At 41.6% G+C, this 18792-nt stretch overlaps 1 pseudogene; it reads left to right on the forward strand.

Annotated features, from left to right (window-relative positions):
• The first annotated feature begins 289 nt into the window (after window positions 1-289).
• Window positions 290-18792, forward strand: part of LOC129494976 (V-type proton ATPase subunit G 1-like) — a 77624-nt pseudogene continuing 59121 nt past the window's right edge.

The following is an 18792-nucleotide window of genomic DNA, read 5'->3' on the forward strand; positions in this document are numbered from 1 at the left end:
ACATTAAATGTCTGTGCTGCAATGAATATACTCCAATGTGGTCTTTTACTCTCTGTGATGGTTCAGTGAGATGGACAGGTTAAATCCAAAGAACTTCTAGATTGTGGTCATGGAAATGTTCTAAATCTCACTGCTCAATACCTAAGAGATGAAGACCCAGGGGTAGTGGATGACTGCAGCAAGGAGCTGGTGAAAGGGGAGAACTAGGGAGGGTGCGTGTGTGGTGGGGGTGGGGGAGCCATCTGGTACCTCGATAGCATTGGAAACAGCATCAGCCATAACCACAGAAATGGCCAGTCAGTCCCAGGGTACCCAGCAGCTCCTGCAAGCCGAGAAGGTGGCAGATACCAGAAAGAGGAAGGCCCGGCATCTGAAGCAGGCAAAGGAGGAGGCATGGATGGAGGTGGAGCTGCATTACAGAGAACGAGAGCAGGAGTTCCAGAGCAAGCAAGGTGTCCATGGGCTCCCAGGGGAACCTACTGGCTTCAGTGGAACAGGCTACCAGATGCCAGGTGCAGGGCATGCAGAGCTCCCAGCAGAGAAACTGTGAACGTGTTCTGGCCCAGCTTCTTGGCATGGTCGGCGACGTCAGGCCCCAGGTCCACCCCAACTACCAGATTGTGCTGTCTAGTATCCACCGCAGGGCCTGCCTCTTCCCTTCCAGGTCCCTTCCACAAAGAAATCCCCCAATCAAAATTACCTCCCACCATTTCACTGGTTCTTTCCCACTTTCTCTCCATTCCCTGGAAATTCTAAGAGCAAGATCCAATAATTCTGTGAAATTTAGAAGTTATCTTGCTCAGATAAGAATCTCCTTATTGTTCTTTAACCTTCACTGGGAATTTGTAAACTCCCAAGTCACCCTCACCTGACCCCTCTTGGAAATTTGTAGCGTGGAAAAGTAGGGATGTGTAATGCACTTTGGCTTCAGAGCCTGGCAGGCTTCGGTCCTTTTCCCAACCCTGCCACTTGCCGGGACAGACAAGCTTCTTTTTTTTTAAATATTTTATTTATTTATTCATGAGACACACACACACAGAGGCAGAGACACAAGCAGAAGGAGAAGCAGGCTCCATGCAGGGAGCCTGATGTGGGACTTGATCCTGGGACTCCAGGATTGCACCCTGGGCCAAAGGCAGGCTCTAAACCGCTGAGCCACCCAGAGATCCCCCCAGGACAAGCTTCTTAACCTGTAGTCCAGTGTCCTCCTCTACAAGACTGGAATGCTAATGATGATGATAACAATAATAATGACACCTACCTTATGGGGTTGCTGCAATGCTTAGGAATCACTCTGTAAAGGGTGTAGCGTGGTCTCTGGCACATAATAGCTGTGATTCAATAAATGGCAGCCCTATGATATTATTGCCACTCCCTGCCCACCTGCCAAAACCTAAACACAGCTATTTCCTCACATTTGTCAATGGCTCTCCAATTCTACTCATTCATTCTGTGAATTAGTAATTCTCTGAAGAATTCGTTTTTCCCACCTCTCTTTTTCCCAGAGACTGTATGGTCCCTGAAAAAGAATAAGACCTAGCTTACTTAGCCTCTCTATTATGGTTCCAGGAAGATGTTACATTTCTTAGTCTCTCTTTTGTCTCTAAGTTGGTCTTTCTCTTAATTGGATTTCCTCTTTTCCAATTTCCCCAAAGACCCATCTGATGCCCACTGTTTCCTGAGATCTAAAGTGATGCTGCGTCCCCTTGTATGCATGGCTTTCCTTTCTACACCCTCAATACCTTTCCCTATGTAACACTGAAAAAGTGTCAATAAAAAACTATGGAAAAATAAAAAAAACCCAACACCTATATATATGTGACTACTGAACATATATGACTACTGAACACTTGAAACGTGGTAGTGTTACTGAGAAGCTGAATTTTCCATTTTATTTACTTTTAATTAAATCTAACTAGCCATATGTGCCTGGTAGCTACCACATTGAACTACACAGCTCTAGATGAATAAAGCTGCCCAAGACCTTATTTGGCCTGACCTATAAGCTTGTGTGATTATTTTTTTTTGGGGGGGGAGGAGGGTACCTAAAGGTGTATAATAATAAATGCTGAAATCAGATCCCTCCACAAAATGTATATGTAGCAGCACCAAAAATAAATATGTATGAATCAGGATTCTTAGTTGCAAACAATGCTAATTCAAGCAGAAAAGATATCCTTATGAAAGGATGTTAGGTCACTCACAAAGTCTCTGGAAGGCCGTAAAACTAGGCTTGGAGACTCCATGGTCAGAACCAAAGCACAGTCATACTGCAGAGCGTATCTGGAGGAGACACCACAGTCTCACTGCTGGACTCAGGAAAGTGGCCTGTCCAGCCGATTCCACAGACACTGGGCACTGGGTGCCACCATGGTCCTGCCATGACTGCTTGTGGACAGGGATGGATCTGCTGCCACCATCACCAGATTGGCTACTGCATAGTGCCTGATGCTTGGTATTCCTGTCTTCTGATTCCAAGTCTGGGGCAAGGACAGTTCACTGTAAATAAACCCAGGTCACATGTCTGTACTCGACCTGCAAGGAAGACTGGAATAGCAAGAATTGGGCTTCTACAGAAGGGAGCAAACTCATAAGTTGAGGAGTTTCCCAAATGGAAGCAAACCTCTATTACACCTGCCTTCTGGGGAAGAGGGCTAATGCGCTACAAGCATAGGGCTCCTGGAGGACAGGTACAGCTACAGAACTGAAGACCTGGGAGCCCAGAGAACGTGGTAGATTAATTGCTGGCATATAAGGCACTCTCTACTACCATGGGGAAAATAGACTATGTCAGAGAATTATGGGGAGGTGAGTTAGCAAAAAGAATTTTGAGAGACAGTCGAGAGTTTTAGAGTAGCTGCTATAACAAGTGAGATTTTTGGAAGTGTAATATTTCCTTTGGCTACATGTTCATGACTCCAATAAAGACATTACTTTTTTGAGACTTTTTCAGAGTTGGGTGTGTGTTGTATAATTGGGATTATCGTACATATATAGTTCTTGCTTTTTAAATTTACTCTTTTTTATTTTTATTTATTTATGATAGTCACACAGAGAGAGAGAGAGAGAGGCAGAGACACAGGCAGAGGGAGAAGCAGGCTCCATGCACCGGGAGCCCGACGTGGGATTCGATCCCGGGTCTCCAGGATCGCGCCCTGGGCCAAAGGCAGGCGCCAAACCGCTGCGCCACCCAGGGATCCCTTAAATTTACTCTTTAATACAATATGGATCTTTTTCTTTATGCACACCTCTATGTTATCATTTTTAAGAATATTTATTAATCTATTTTAGAGAGAGAGAGTGTGTGTGTACAAGTGGGGGATGAGCAGAAGGAGAAGGAAGGGGAGAGAATCCCAAGCAGATGCCATGCTGAGCATGGAGCCCAACATGGGGCTTGATCCCATGACCCTAAGACCATGACCTGAACTGAAACCAAGAGTCGGTCACTCAACCAACTGAGCCACGCAGGCACCCCTATGCCATCATTTTTAATGCTTTCATAATAGTCCGTTGCACAAATACACCATATTTTATTTAACCAACCCTCTACTGATGATCAGTTAGATTATTTATAGTTTTTTCTTCTGAATTGTGCTACAACAAGCATCCTTGTACATATATTGCCCATGCACTTGCCCAGTCATACATTTTGGTAAAATTCCTAGAGAAAGCATTGCTGAATTAATGGCTAACCACATCTAACAGGTTGATTTACATTTTTAAGTTATTCTCAAAGGTGGTAATAATTTATTTTTCCATTTAGGGCTGGGACCGGGACAGGATGAATAAGGCACTTTACCTTGGGCTCAAGATTTAAGGAGGCACTTAAAAACTCAGTAATTAAGACAAATAATATTTTAGTGCAATAATTCAAAAATCAAAATGAATGCACAGAAGTCCATGATGAACAAAATAACAGAATTTTAAATCAAGGCAGGATCAGTATTACTGATTTTTCTTTTACCTCAGGCTCTGAGGCAATATTGTTTGGCATCGCACTGTTCCCACCAACATGTTCTAGGGAGACTTAGGCATTTATAAACCCTTTTACTCTTTGCCATTCTGATAGAAAAAAAAACTTCATTTTAATTTTCATTTCTTTGATATTGAAATTGAGCATCTGATATGTTTATTGGTCATTTGTATTTCTTCTTTAATGAACTGGCCTGTTCATATTGATTCCTTACTTCTTCTATTTATATTTTTGTATTTTATTGATTTGCATATATTGTATATTAATATAATAATTATGCATATATTGTACATTAATATAATGATTATATATAGTCACTATTATAGAATTATATGTTATTACATATCCTGATCTATATAATTATATATTAATTATATAATATAAATAATTATAAATATAAGGATAGTAATCCTTTGCTCTCATATGTTCTGCAAATATTTTCTTAGTTTTCATTTTCCTTTTAACATTATTTTTTTCCATTTATTGTTTGAATGTTTACATAGTCAAATTTGTCTATCTCTTATATATAGATTTTTTAATTTGTCTGGTTTTCACCTGCGCAGAAAGACTATTTCATTGCAATTGGAAATGAAGGCTTTGGGATGCCTGAGTGGCTCAGCGGTTTAAAGCGTCTGCCTTCGGCCCAGGTCGTGATCCTGGAGACCCTGGATCTAGTCCCATGTCGGGCTCCCTGCATGGAACCTGCATCTTCCTCTACTGTATCTCTGCCTCTCTCTTTCTTTCTCTGTGTCTCTCATGAATAAATAAATAAAATCTTAAAAAAAAGAAAATGAAGGCTTTTGAGTTTGAAAGCCTGAATAGCACCCACTAGCTTGCATGTAGAATAATCTCCATGTGCTTTATTTCTAACATGGAGATAACAATAGGACATCCTCCACAGAGTTTTGTGAGGATTAAATGAGTAATACAAAATGTTTAGAAGTGCCAAGCACATAGTAAGTACTCAGGATATGTGAGCTCTCATTATATGCTAACTCCGTATACACACATGAGCCTGTTTCTGGATACTCTATGTGATCCATGCTTCCGTGTGTTCTTGCTCCAGCACCACAGTGTTTTAATTACCATGGACTTATATAGTGTTGTTTGATCTGGTTATGCAAGCTCCCTTCTCATTTTCTTGGTGTTTCAAACTTTTCTTGGCTGTCCTCATTCATTTATACATACAGACGAATTTGAAAAGCTATTTGTCAAGTACCGCAAAATCCCACTGAGATTTTTAACTGAAACTCTATTAAATTTATATATTATTTTAGGGAAGCATGACATCTTTACAATATGAGCCTTCCTGCCCAGGAACATGGTGTTTCTCTTTATTTAGTCAAATCTTCTTTTTTTTTTACTTCTCTGTCAAGCTTTACAGGTTTCTTACCGTACATCATGCACATTCTTACTTGGTATTTTAAGTTTTTATTGCTATTATTTTATTACTAGCAATTACATTGATATGTATAAATGGTTGGTGTTTATATGTCTGTTTTGTATCCAGCCTTTGTTTTGAGCCCTTTTATTTGTTTATCCAAAATGAATGTCTAATCATGTCACTCATGAGCCTAAATCCTCCAGGACAGCCTCAGTCCTCCAGGACAAAGTCCACATTTCGGGATTCGACACACATTCATTTCTTTCATATACAACAAACACGTGTTGAGCAACTCCTGCATGTTAGGTGCTGTGGAGCACCAGTGGTACATCACTAAGCAGACAAGAATCCCTGCCACTAAGAAGCCTACATTCAGAAGGAATTTGTGCTTTTATTAGCTCATCTCTGTGGGTCCATCCATCCCATCTCCTCTCCTTCTTTGCAGGTGCTGAGTACTTCAGCTGTACTGAATAAGTTGCAATTCTACATGCCTTCCTGTTAGATACCTCTTTCCTTCCCTTGCTCTTTTTCTACTTGCCATCCTGAAGGCTCCTTTTATAGCTTCATGTGTCATATCAAGTTTGGTCTACTCTTGGCAACTTCCATGATTCCCCCCTGAAGAGTTTGGAGGTCTACTTTCCATGGCCCACTGACTTCAGGGATGATTTTTTTCACTGCACTATAATTGTCATCTATTGGTCCATGACTTCCTTAGGGTAAGAAGGGGTCCTGATCTTCTTTTTACTACCTGGTGACATGGTATCAGGTAATATTCAATAAATTTGTTGAAGGCATAAATGTATTGAGTTGGTTGGGGGCACAGCACAATCCCCCATGTCTCACGTTAAGTGGCCACATGGGTTGGCTTTGGCCAGTTACAACTAGATTTACAGAAATTCAATGGAGATCACCAAGGCTGAGTGAGTAGGCACAGTTGCCTGGGGGGAGATGGACCTGTAGGTGAACATTGAAAGAGCTTGAAACTTCTGTTAGCTCTTTCCACCCCACTCCTTCTCCTCCCCTCCACAAAAAGGGCCTAGGATCAAGGATAAGACCCCTCCATTCACATTTAAGAAAGGGGGTGTTATGGATAGGTCAAGTCTGAAGTCACTGACCAGGTCATGTTTTGTAGGGATGAAATCGTAGGACAAGGAGCATCAACAAAATTACATGAAAGAATCATAGTCCCTGCTCTGACCAAACTGCTCCTCCTTGTGAAGACTGCTGGGGTCTGTATGGATCTCTCTGAAGTGTGAGCTTTCGGCGGGAAGGAGGTAAAGCAAGCCTTTCTGACACCAAAGTTCTCACCAATGTTGTGCTCCATGAACAACCTAGTTCGCTTAAGCTCAACATTGGAGTATGGGCCTCACTTGTAATAAAATGTCCACCATACCAGTCTCACCCCAAAGAGGCAGTCTAGCTAGCATAATGATCAGATGCCTGGCCTTGAGATCCAGACTGCCCGGTTCCAAACCCTTGTATTTTCGGGGATCCCTAGGTGGCTCAGTGGTTTGGCGCCTGCCTTTGGCCAAGGGCGTGATCCTGGAGTTCCGGGATCGAGTCCCATGTCGGGCTCCCAACATGGAGCCTGCTTCTCCCTCCTCCTGTGTCTCTGCCTCTCTCTCTCTCTCTCTCTCTCTCTCTCTCTCTCTCTCTCTCTCTCATTCTATCATAAATCAATCAATCAATCTTAAAAAAAAAAAACTCTTGTATTTTCATTTGTTAGCTATGTGAGTGAGATCCAGGACATTAAGTCAGGTTGAAAGTGAGTGGCCCTAAAGAGGAAAATCTTTGATGAGGGCCAAAAAGCCATTCCATGAAGATCAATGTATCATAATAGCTTGCAAGGAACACTTGGTATAGAGTGTAAAGTGTTTAAGGGCTTGGGACAGGTTACATAGGTTCAAATCCCAGCTTCTCCACTTAGTACCTGTGTGATCTTGGGCAAATGACTTGACCTGTGTGGGTCTCAGCTGTTGTATCTCTAAAACAGAAATGCTAATAGTAGCTACTACATAGAGCTACGCTGAGGATTATAAGGGTTACAATGCAAATTGAGTGCTTGGACCAATGCATGGGACAGAGTACATAGTTAAATACTTGTTAGTTATCACTATATTATTATGATTCTGATATCACATTGTATCTGGTACTGTTTCGGTGGACTGAAAAAGTATGTAGATAGAGTTTTACCATTTTCCTGGCAAAGTCACGTGTGAAGAGCACAAAATTTCTGCACTAGGAAAGGCCTCTGGACCCAGACCTTATGAAATTTGTGCAAAAGGAAGACTGAACACCTGCCAACGAACATTTCATAGTCCGAGGATACATTTACGGGATAGCATTAGCTGGGAAGAGGACTCATTTAAGGATCAAGGCAGGTTTTGAAAGGACACCAAACCATAAATACACTTTCAGACCTTCTGAGCAACATCTCACCTAGAGGCTTCAGAGATCTAGCATTGGAGAGGACAAGGATTCCTTTCTGGGGACTAAGGAACCCCACCCCACAAGAGAGGCAGCCCTTCACATGTACATCATTCCAGGAAAGAAGAAAGATGGCATTGGCTTCTGGTCAGGAGGGCTCTGGTGCTGGCATTTATTTCTAAGGACAAGTAACTTCACTCCCAGAGCTGCAGTGGGCAGGTATTTAGACTGGTGGGGCAACCCCCTTACAGCACAAGTTTTGCTATTATACCTCATTTGCATCCTTTAAGTCAGAACCTGATGACTTGAAGGAGAGAGAGGTGGAAAGGATGTTGTCATTACAAATGTCACCATGACTCAGTGAATCCAAAAAGTGAGGAAAGGCTAACTTGAGAGAAGCAACACATGGAGGTGGCACACTACTTTTTTCACTGAGGTCCCAGATGATGTGGGTTGTGTGGAACCAGAATTGGCACCTGGCAGTTTGACTATCTCCTGTCCCCCATTCCACAGGCAATTGATGTTTCTTAGGTGTGCTTCCAGGGATACAGTACATACAGAAGAAAATATGTGCATGTGTGTATGTGTGCATGTATATCCTCTTTTAAATTTTAGCTTTATCATTTTACAGTATAGTTTATAGATCATTAACCATCTGTTTGCAAAGAATTTCCTTTTTTTTTCTACCTGAATGGTAACCCACTGTATGTATGAATCATAATTTATCTAATCTGTCCCTGATTAAATGACATTTAATCATTTCCTATCTTTTACTACTACATATAATGCTATAAGTAATTTTGCAAGTAGGTCAATTTGCATTGGTGTGACTGTATTTGTAAGATAAATTACTAAAAGTGTTCATCACTGGGTCAAAGGGTAGGTGAATGCATTTGGATTCCAACCATGATAGGGGTTCATTGAAAGTTCTGGACAAAGAATGCATATACAGATAGTATTTTAAGAAACTGACTTTATTTATAACTAATTAGATATAATAGATTATGAAAGAAAATGAAGTTTAGGGTTACTCCAAGACTATTAATGAAAATGGCTGAGACAACCAACATTTTGGGCATAATTGAATATTTTCTCACCCATAAAGATCATCTCCTTCCCATCTCCAATACTATAGGCTTTCAAATAGGTCTCAACCAGACAATGGAGAAAGAACACCTGGGAAGAAAAGCTTCCTGGATGGGAAATTACTTTAAAAAACCATGATGTTGTTGATTACAAACATCATCAGATGGTGCCATTAATAGAAACAGAAAATTCAAGAGGTAGAGTTGGTTTATCAACTAATGGGGCCCAGAACAAAATGTAGGAAATGGCCCCAAAATGTAGGAAATCTCTGATCTCCTAATTATCTGAGAAAAACTTAACAACAAATACAATAATGATGATGATGATAATAATAATAATAATCATCTGGGAGAAATGATAAGGTGAAAAAAATAGATTTGCCTTCACTTTTTAGAGTTGGAAGACAACCTGCAGTTAGAATATTTGACAAAGGATTGAAATAAAAGAATTTCCAATAAAAAATTATCCCTGCAAGCTTTGTCCTCAGAACCTGCCACCTCATAGTTGAACCATGCCCTATGCTGCTCCCCTGTCATTTGGCAATGACAGTGTGAAGGCAGATCAAGGTCCTGTTGATGCCTCCCCAATATGAGCTCAGCCTGCAGATGCCCAGCTCCTTGGTAATGTAAGACAGATGCCAAACCAGCTCAGCTTACTGATTAGCTGGGAACTCCTTTAAAAGCATATTTTGGCTAGAATCCCATAATTCAACCATTCAGTTAACCTTTTAAGTGAAAAAAAAAAGACAAATTTAACAGGGCCAAAGCAATATGTGGGGGGTGATGACAGGCAATTCTTTAGGAGGATAAAGGATCTTGGCCCAGTAAAAGCACAAGCCTGTCTACATTTTGCTCTACCTCTTGGGAAGCAGGCTCTAAAGTATTTAGTGTGGTGTAGGGTGTGTGTCTGTGCATGTGTGCGTACACGTGCCACAATAAAACTCCACTAGGTAAGGGACTTGACCTATTTTGCTCACTATTGTATCCTGTATCCCCAGTGGCTATAATAATTCCAGCCACATAGTAGGTATTCCATAAACATTGAAAGAAAAAATACATTTACTGCGAATTGAGTAAATGCAATGAACAAATCCACTGTGTGCATGTGTCCTTGCCTGTATTTGTGTATGTCATTACATAACATAAATCATATCCACACGTGGATATCAATGTATCTTATGTTTTTCACTTATGAAATGACATTAAATTACTTTGTAAATGGCTCCTAAGGAGCCCTATACCTTTTGCTAACTCCAAGCTAATCGCACTACAAGCCAGGTGCCATAGGCTTAAGCATCCTCAGCTGTTAACCCGTTTTCTATGGGTGCCATATCTAGAGGGTTCAAAAGCATTGATCTTGCCTTCAGTCCTCAAAATCTCATTAATTCTCACACATTTCATCAACACCATAGCTAGCACTTTGTGTTGGGACCTCATCCACAGCAAGATCCTAAATGCCAGGTGAATCATCAGATAATACATAAAAGCCTTAGCATTTAGGGAATTTGATGGATGTTGTGGAGTCTAGAATTTAGAAGGAAGGCCTCTTAGTCTGTTTGGACTGCTCTAAAAAATGCTATAGAATGGGTAGTTTATCAACAGAAGAAGTTTATTGCCCACAGTTCTGGAGGTGGAGATGCCCAAGATTAAGGCGATTCAGTCTCTGGCGAGAGCCCACTTTCTCATAGGTAGCTGTCTTCCTTTGCAACTTCACATGGCTGAAGGGACAAGGAAGCTTTCTCTGGCTGACTTTATAATCCCATTCATCAAGCCTCTGCCCGCATAACCTAATGGGCTCCCAAAGGCCGTGACTTCTAATACCATTCCCTTAGGGATAGGTTTTCAACCTATGAATTTAGGGTAGACAAACATTCCAACCACAGCACTATCTCTAATTGTCTCTCATTTATAGGCAAAGACATCAAGGTCTGAGGTGAAGTTACTTATTTTGGATTATACTGAGAATCTAGAAGTTTCCCGGTCCTGTGTGCTCCTGCTCCCAACATTACACCTTGCTGACCCACTGGAGACTTTCCTGAAAACTAAACTTTTCTTTAGAGCAAATATACAGTGATTATCTTATCCTAAACACTTAACACTCTAACAAAACATGCTTTGGCCTTTCAGTACTAACAGAGCTTTATTGTCTTTGTTCCATGATATTTGATTTCCAGACTGAATTGGTGATGAATTAAGTAATTTTCAAATGATTTGTTTTTATGGGATGATTAAATTCCAGAGTTTGGCTTTGAATTTGGAAAATTAATGTTTTTATTTTACCCCAATTCGTATATTTTTTTCCTCGCCAGACCAATGCATTTCTGCTTATTTCAACCCTAGAAGTGCAAAAAAAAAAGTCATTTTGAAATAGTTTATTTTACATTTAAGGGTGTAAGTAAAGATCTGGTAAATACAAAAATCAAGTAAGTGAGAGGAAATACCCTTTGAACAGAGACCACCCAGTGATCCCAAAGCCTGGGGTAGGAAAGCTCAGGCTTCTGGGGCGAAGGAACACATGGTCTTAGGAGAACATTTCTAAGAAACAAAAGCAAAAATGAACTATTGGGACTTCATCAAGATAAGAAGCTTTTGCACAGCAAAGGATACAGTCAACAAAACTCAAAGACAACCTACAGAATGGGAGAAGATATTTGCAAATGACGTATCAGATAAAGGGCTAGTTTCCAAGATCTATAAAGAACTTATTAAACTCAACACCAAAGAAACAAACAATCCAATCATGAAATGGGCAAAAGACATGAAGAGAAATCTCACAGAGGAAGACATAGACATGGCCAACATGCACATGAGAAAATGCTCTGCCTCACTGGCCATCAGGGAAATACAAATCAAAACCACAATGAAATACCACCTCACACCAGTGAGAATGGGGAACATTAACAAGGCAGGAAACCACAAATGTTGGAGAGGATGCGGAGAAAAGGGAACCCTCCTGCACTGTTGGTGGGAATGTGAACTGGTGCAGCCACTCTGGAAAACTGTGTGGACGTTCCTCAAAGAGTTAAAAATAGACCTGCCCTACGACCCAGCAATTGCACTGTTAGGGATTTACCCCAAAGATACAGGTGCAATGAAACTCCGGGACACCTGCACCCCGATATTTATAGCAGCAATGGCCACAATAGCCAAACTGTGGAAGGAGCCTCGGTGTCCATCGAAAGATGAATGGATAAAGAAGATGTGGTTTATGTATACAATGGAATATTCCTCAGCCATTAGAAACGACAAATACCCACCATTTGCTTCAACGTGGATGGAACTGGAGGGTATTATGCTGAGTGAAGTAAGTCAATCGGAGAAGGACAGACAGTGTATGTTCTCATTCATTTGGGGAATATAAATAATAGTGAAAGGGAATATAAGGGAAGGGAGAAGAAATGTGTGGGAAATATCAGAAAGGGAGACAGAACATAAAGACTCCTAACTCTGGGAAACGAACTAGGGGTGGTGGAAGGGGAGGAGGGCGGGGGTGGGGGTGAATGGGTGACGGGGACTGAGGGGGGCACTTGACAGGATGAGCACTGGGTGTTATTCTGTATGTTGGTAAATTGAACACCAATAAAAAATAAATTTATTTTTTAAAAAAAAGGAGAACATTTCTCCATTCCTGAAAACTCAGGCACTTAGAAGTACATTTCAGAGTTACACTAAAAAATATTCAGGGTCAACAGCATCTACATCCAGACAGTGAACTTTTCAACGGTTTAATATAAATCAACTCAGTAGAAAGCAACATGAGTAAGGAATGCCCCATAGAAGCTGGTAATGGCATTGCAAACATTTCTGCATCAAAACAAAAAGCAGAATCAGACCTATAAATACAGAGAACAAACTGATGGTTGCCAGAGGGGAGAAGGCTGGGGGGGGGGGGGTTGGCAAAAATAGGTGTAGGGGAGTCGGAGATACGGGCCTCCAATTATGGAATGAGTAAGTCACAGGGGAAAAAAAGGCACAGCATAAAGAATACAGTCAATGGTACTGGAAGAGTGATATAATGGGACAGATGTAGCTAAACTTGTGATGAACACAGCAAAACGTATAAACGTGTCAAAAGGCTAAGTTGTACATGGGAAACTAATGTAACATCAAGTATCAGCTACACTCAAATAAAAAATAATTAAAAAGTTAGAACTAACTTAAATTTAAAATGAGATAATAATACCTAGCAGAGACTAGTCTTGAATGTTGGGTCAAGATGCACAAATCAGAGGAACTAAGGGTCGAGAGCACCTACACGTCTGTATGGTCTCTCTCTTTCCATGACTTTCCTTTTATCTCCTTTGCTTTCCTTCTTTTAATCTCTCATTCACTTCCCCCAAACTCTCTTTCTGTTAGCTTTGGTGCCCCCAGCCCACCTGAGTTTATTTCTCTGTCTTCGCACAAGGCATTCGATGCAGTTAATCAATGGAGACGTCAGACCTAATGGAAACTTGTGCTTCTCTCCTGAGGGCTCAGGCTGCTCATACTGCAAAGCCTCCCCCAGTGAAAACCTTTTTAGGACAGGCTCCTGCTGAGTGTGGGAGCCTAGCCAGAGATCATACACAACCTACTAAAGCTTATTCCCACCTTTTTATAATTGTTTCTGTTTTTCAAACAAAGAAGACCTTTCTGGCTTCTAGTGCTATCTTTGTATGATGACTCACCTGCCTTCGGAGCCTGTACTTTCCTGTTTCAGATAGTTGGGCATTCCCTACTGTTTCTGCTGTTTCTTCAAATGGTGTCTGGTACATCACTGTTCTCTATCCCACACACATTCCTGGCACAGATGAGGCCACTCGATGGCTGTTACCCTGGTCTCTCCTCAGCTACTCAGATCTTGGCTCTTCTCTGGGCCCCATGGGCTGAGCACATGGACCCTGGCCAGCCTGACCACACAGACAGGACAGGAGCTGCTTCAGTTCCACTCCTGGGCTAGACCTGGAATCAAACAGGTTACCCAGGCAAGGTCATTACAGTGTTGGGAAGAAGCCCAGGAGTCCAAACTCTCAAGCTGCCATCTCCATTAACACCCTCTTCCCTAGCCACCACCATTTTATGCCATGTGTTCTGGTTCCCCACTGGATCAAGAGACCTATTACCCCAAGTCTCACCAATCCTCTCTTTCTTCAGGAACCAGGACTTTCTCTTATGATTGGACTGCCACATTGGATCTCATTGGATCTTATTACCAGCCCAAACCAAGGCCAAATTTGTCCTGTAACTAAATACTGGATATTTGACAACCAGACATCCAGTCCTTCAGCCAAGCCAGCTCTGCCATGCTGACTCCCCGTAACCTCATCCTTCTTCCCTTTCCCAGCAAATGGTTATGAGGCCAGCACAACCAACAGCTAAACCTGTGTCTACATTGGCCAACTGATCTTCCAGATGTACACAAATGGGGCCATCTGTCTCATTCCTAGGCCATTGGTTATGTATGTCTACCTTCCCAAATTTTTTCTGTTTTTCAAAGGTAGAACAGCTTTTGATGGGGCAATGTGAATTATTTTGACCTTCTTGGCTACCACAAAAAATAGGCTCCTTCCCCCTTGCCCTGCCTAAAGGCTTTACTCATGTCCTAATTTTCTCCGTGGAGGGAGGAAGGAGGCTTCCCAGGTCCCTGTCAGCCTGGGAAGTTGCCAGATTTAGCAAGTAAAATACAGAATTCCTTTATAATTGAATTTCAGATGAATGACATAATTTTTAGTATAAGTATGTCCCACACAATTTTTAGGACATACTTATACTAAAAAGATATCTGTTGTTCATCTGTAATTCAAACGTAACTGGGCATCCTATATGTTACCTGACATTCCCTATGCCAGTCCAATGAATGGGATTCAGACAGCAGATAACCAAGCTATTCTCATTGGGTCTTGACATAGAATTTATATGTTCAGTAGGTACTATATAGCTAACAGAAATCATGAGTTTCTGCTTTTGATCCTGAATAATAGTATAAACATTAGAAGACATATTAAGACTTTCTTGGGAATGATGTGAGTGACATAGAGAGGAGAGAACACTGACAAGCAGAGCTATCACAATAAAAACCTTTCCTTTCCCTTTTTACACAATTCTCACTCCTAAATTACATCATGGAACAGTTTGGGCTTATTTAAAATCTTACTTGTGCCTTGGCTGACACAACAATTGCTCACATAGGAAAACACTCAGACAGTTCAGTGATTTCCCAGCTGCAGATGATAAAATGTTCTAGACATTCCAGTCAACCTGGCAGAAAAATCCAGGCCCAATGGCATCTGAAAAACACATAGAAATCACATGGGCACCATAGACGTGGTAATAAATAGAGAAGAGTACATCTGCTTAACAAAGCTGGTTAAAATCAGCATTGTGGGGGTCTATTACTCTAAGAAGCATTAGCAGACAAGTGACACAGTGGTGTCCTGCTCGAGATACTTCTAATCTTCTGGGAAATGGCACAGAAAAAGTGGAAGAAGAGATATGTTGCCCTCTAGGAACTTAAATTCTCCTCAGAACCCACATCTGCTCCAGAGGGGATGGGAGGGCACTGTGCCCCACTCCTCCATATGTCCATAGCAGAGAGAGGTCTTCCTCTAGTCTCTCCATGAACATATAGCTTGAAAGAATATTTCAAATCCCATCCCCTCCTCGCTGCTTGAGCTTCTCTGCCTGCCTGCTGAGACTGAGCTGGTCTTGTCCTCTTGCTCTCTTTTGGACCTGCTAGAACTCAAACAGGGCCTGGGCTCTGGCTTTGGTCCTATTCCCTATGATAACCATACCTGTGTCAGGCCCCATGGTCCAGAACTGCCTCTTCTCAGCCAGGATCCACAAACTCTGAATTTTAGCATAACAAATTCGGGATTACATTTTGCTTCTTGTGCCTTTTCTCAACTGAGTCAGAATAGAAGGGAGATTAGACGCCCACCCCAACTCAGTCTTCAGCCTCATCCCAAAAGCTTTATGAACTCTATGACTAAGGAAGGGTATGACTTAAAATATGAGTAGGACAGCTGTAACTATGCTGAGGGTTTAAGTACCATGGCAAGATGAATTCTTTATCCAGATATAGCATTAGGAAAGCCTTCCTAAAGGACATCCATTTTTAACAAAACTGAAATGGATATGACGGGGATGGGCTGATGAATGGGCATTTCTGAAGAAAACAGAAAAGTCAGAGGCTGGGCTGGGTTACATTTAGTGAAAGGGATGGAAAGCAGAGTAGCTGGCTGGAAATGGAAGGCTCATGTGTAGAAAGAGAGTGAGTGAGGCTGTAGGCGTGGGAGTAGAGTAGCCATGAGCTGGTTTTATGGGAAAACTGCCCATTCCCACTCAGTCTCCATCTCCTGTCACCAAACTTGGCCCTGTGCATGGGGAAGCAAATGATAATTCAGTGCCAAGCCACTTGTGTTCTAAGTTATCTTCTTGCCTCCTTCCACTCACTGGAATTTCCCTAAGTCCAAAGATCTTTTTGAGTGGAACACAACTGCAGCACACTTCTAAATCCCTTAATTCTTAATATTCTCATCTGGAAAGCAGGCCTATGTCATGAGGTTGATGTAAAGATTAGGACTCACATAAATAAAATATCCTATACAGCACCTGAAACCCAGAAGTTACTCCAAAAATGTCAGTTACTTTTAATCCTTTTTTTTTCAAGAGTGTACTTCAGTGGAACAGTACAGACTTAGAGTCCAGTTGACCTTGGATGCTGTCATAGATGTCAAGATGGAGATTTGAGTGCAGGAAGCTTACTGGATGGTGTGCAGGGAGAGCAAGAGTGGTAGGGCAGTGGAGAGGAGCCTAGCTGCACTGCAGTCACCGCAGAGCAGCCAATCAATGGGGAGCTCTAGTACTCCGATGGCCCTTTTGAAATGTCCTGCGTCAGGGCAAAGAGGGAGGGTGTTATACACCATCATCCACCAGACATTGGGTATGGGCTGCCCCTGGGATGTGGCTGTCTTCAGGTGAGAGCAATTCCTAGACAAGGATTCATCTGATAGCTTCCAGCTGCCAACAGTCCCAGCACTGGCTGGAAAAACAGGAGCCTCCACCTGGGCACACACCCCAGCATCTACTAGAGGTGCTCAATAAATGTTCATGAACATTCAATAATGCAATGCAATGAACATTCAATAAACGCCCATGACATGCTGGGCACTGTGATGAGTGGATAGTTAACTATCTTTGTTGGATCAGTTAGTGGCTGGTCGTCATCCAGCTCCCTGTCCTCACCTGGTGGGCACACGCGATATCTCTATCTTTGACCATTCCATTCATTTGGGTGCTTGGAAAGAGAGACTTAAAAATTCTCCAGCAGAGGAGAAACAGGATGAAATTGACATTAGCACAGTATTTTAATAGATGTTAGTGGGTGATCTTAGAATGTGGGAGAAATTAAAAATAAGCAGACCACCCAGGAGGCTCTGAGGGTAGCCCAGGTTTGGAGTGATGAGAGCTCCTACTGCATGGAAATAGCTGAAGAAACCAAATAGATCTAAGGTTCCAGACAGAGTAAGAGGATGTGGAGTTGGGGAATTAGTAGGCAGAATTTAGTAATAAATTTAATGTGGTAAATTGAGGAGTAATGGGAACACACTATCCAGTGAGATGAGCCTGAGGACCTCACAGATTAGCAATTGGTGGTAACAGTATCATTTGGGGGGTTGGAGGGGGGGGGAGTGGGACTAATTTGGCTTTTGACTTGAAATATCCCCAGGCAAATAGAGATTTGGTAGTGAATAAACAGACTGGTAATTTGCCTAGTTAATGAGATTTTTTTTTAATTAATAGACTTTCTTTTGAGCAGTTTTAGGCTTTCAGAAAAAACTGAGCAGAAAGTACAATTTCCATACATTCCCTCACTCAACCATCATCCCAGTTTCCTGTTATTAGCATCTTGCTTTAGTGTAGTACATTTTTAACAATCGATGAGCCAATATTGATACACTATTACTAACTAAAGTCCAGGGCTTGAGTTAGGATTCATTCTTTGTCTTACACATCCTATGGGTTTTGACAAACATACAATGACCTGCACCTGTCATTGTAGCATCACACAGAATAGTTTCGGTACCCAACAAACCCTGTGTTCCATCTTATTGTCTTCACAGTTTTGCCTTTTCTAGCATAACAGAGAACTGGATTCATACGGTATGTAGCCTTTTCTGACTGGCTAGCTACGGAGATTCTGAACTAGATTTTTATTTGTTTGGAAATTCATTTGATTTTAAAGACAATCGGAGCTTTTTTGGGTACTTGATTCACCTTTTATTCTTAAATACACCTATGTTTAAGACAAACTTTATATCACTATCATACAAAGGAAAACAGTATCACCTGCCATAATAGAAGGAAACTGAAATATATCACTTAGATTTAAATTTAAATTGCAAAATGATCATCCATGTGCTATCTGAAAAAAATCCTTCTCACCACCTGTCAATGCCAACATTTCAGGAAACACTGATTTAAAGATTTCCCAGCCCCTACCTTCAACTCCATCTCTTTGATCTGCAGTTTAGTGGCTGTGAAAGAGAAGAGCAAAGGGAAACAGATGTGCTGCCTTCAAGTGTTTAAAGAGCTGAGAAGTAGAAGGAAAAAGGGAACATTCAATAAACACCCATGATATGCTAAGCACTGTGATGAGCGGGTAAAATATATTATTTGGTCCAAACTCCACAACAGCCCATGTGATTGGGATTCTGCGCTTCCTCGAAGGGATCAGGAAGCGAAGGTTCTGAGGGATTCTAAACTGCCCAGCTAGTTAAGCGATGAAGCAGGGCCAAATCCAATATCTCTATCCATTTTTTCCAGACCGTGCAGTCCATTATGGAGAAAGGGATTTAGTCTTTGTTGCTTTAGAAAGCAGAACTAGGACCAAATGTTACATAAGCATATTTCAGCTCAACAGAGGAACTTGCCTTGTGCTATTATGG

This window comes from Nyctereutes procyonoides, unplaced genomic scaffold, assembly GCF_905146905.1.
Source record: "Nyctereutes procyonoides isolate TBG_1078 unplaced genomic scaffold, NYPRO_anot_genome, whole genome shotgun sequence".
Classification (NCBI taxonomy): domain Eukaryota; kingdom Metazoa; phylum Chordata; class Mammalia; order Carnivora; family Canidae; genus Nyctereutes; species Nyctereutes procyonoides.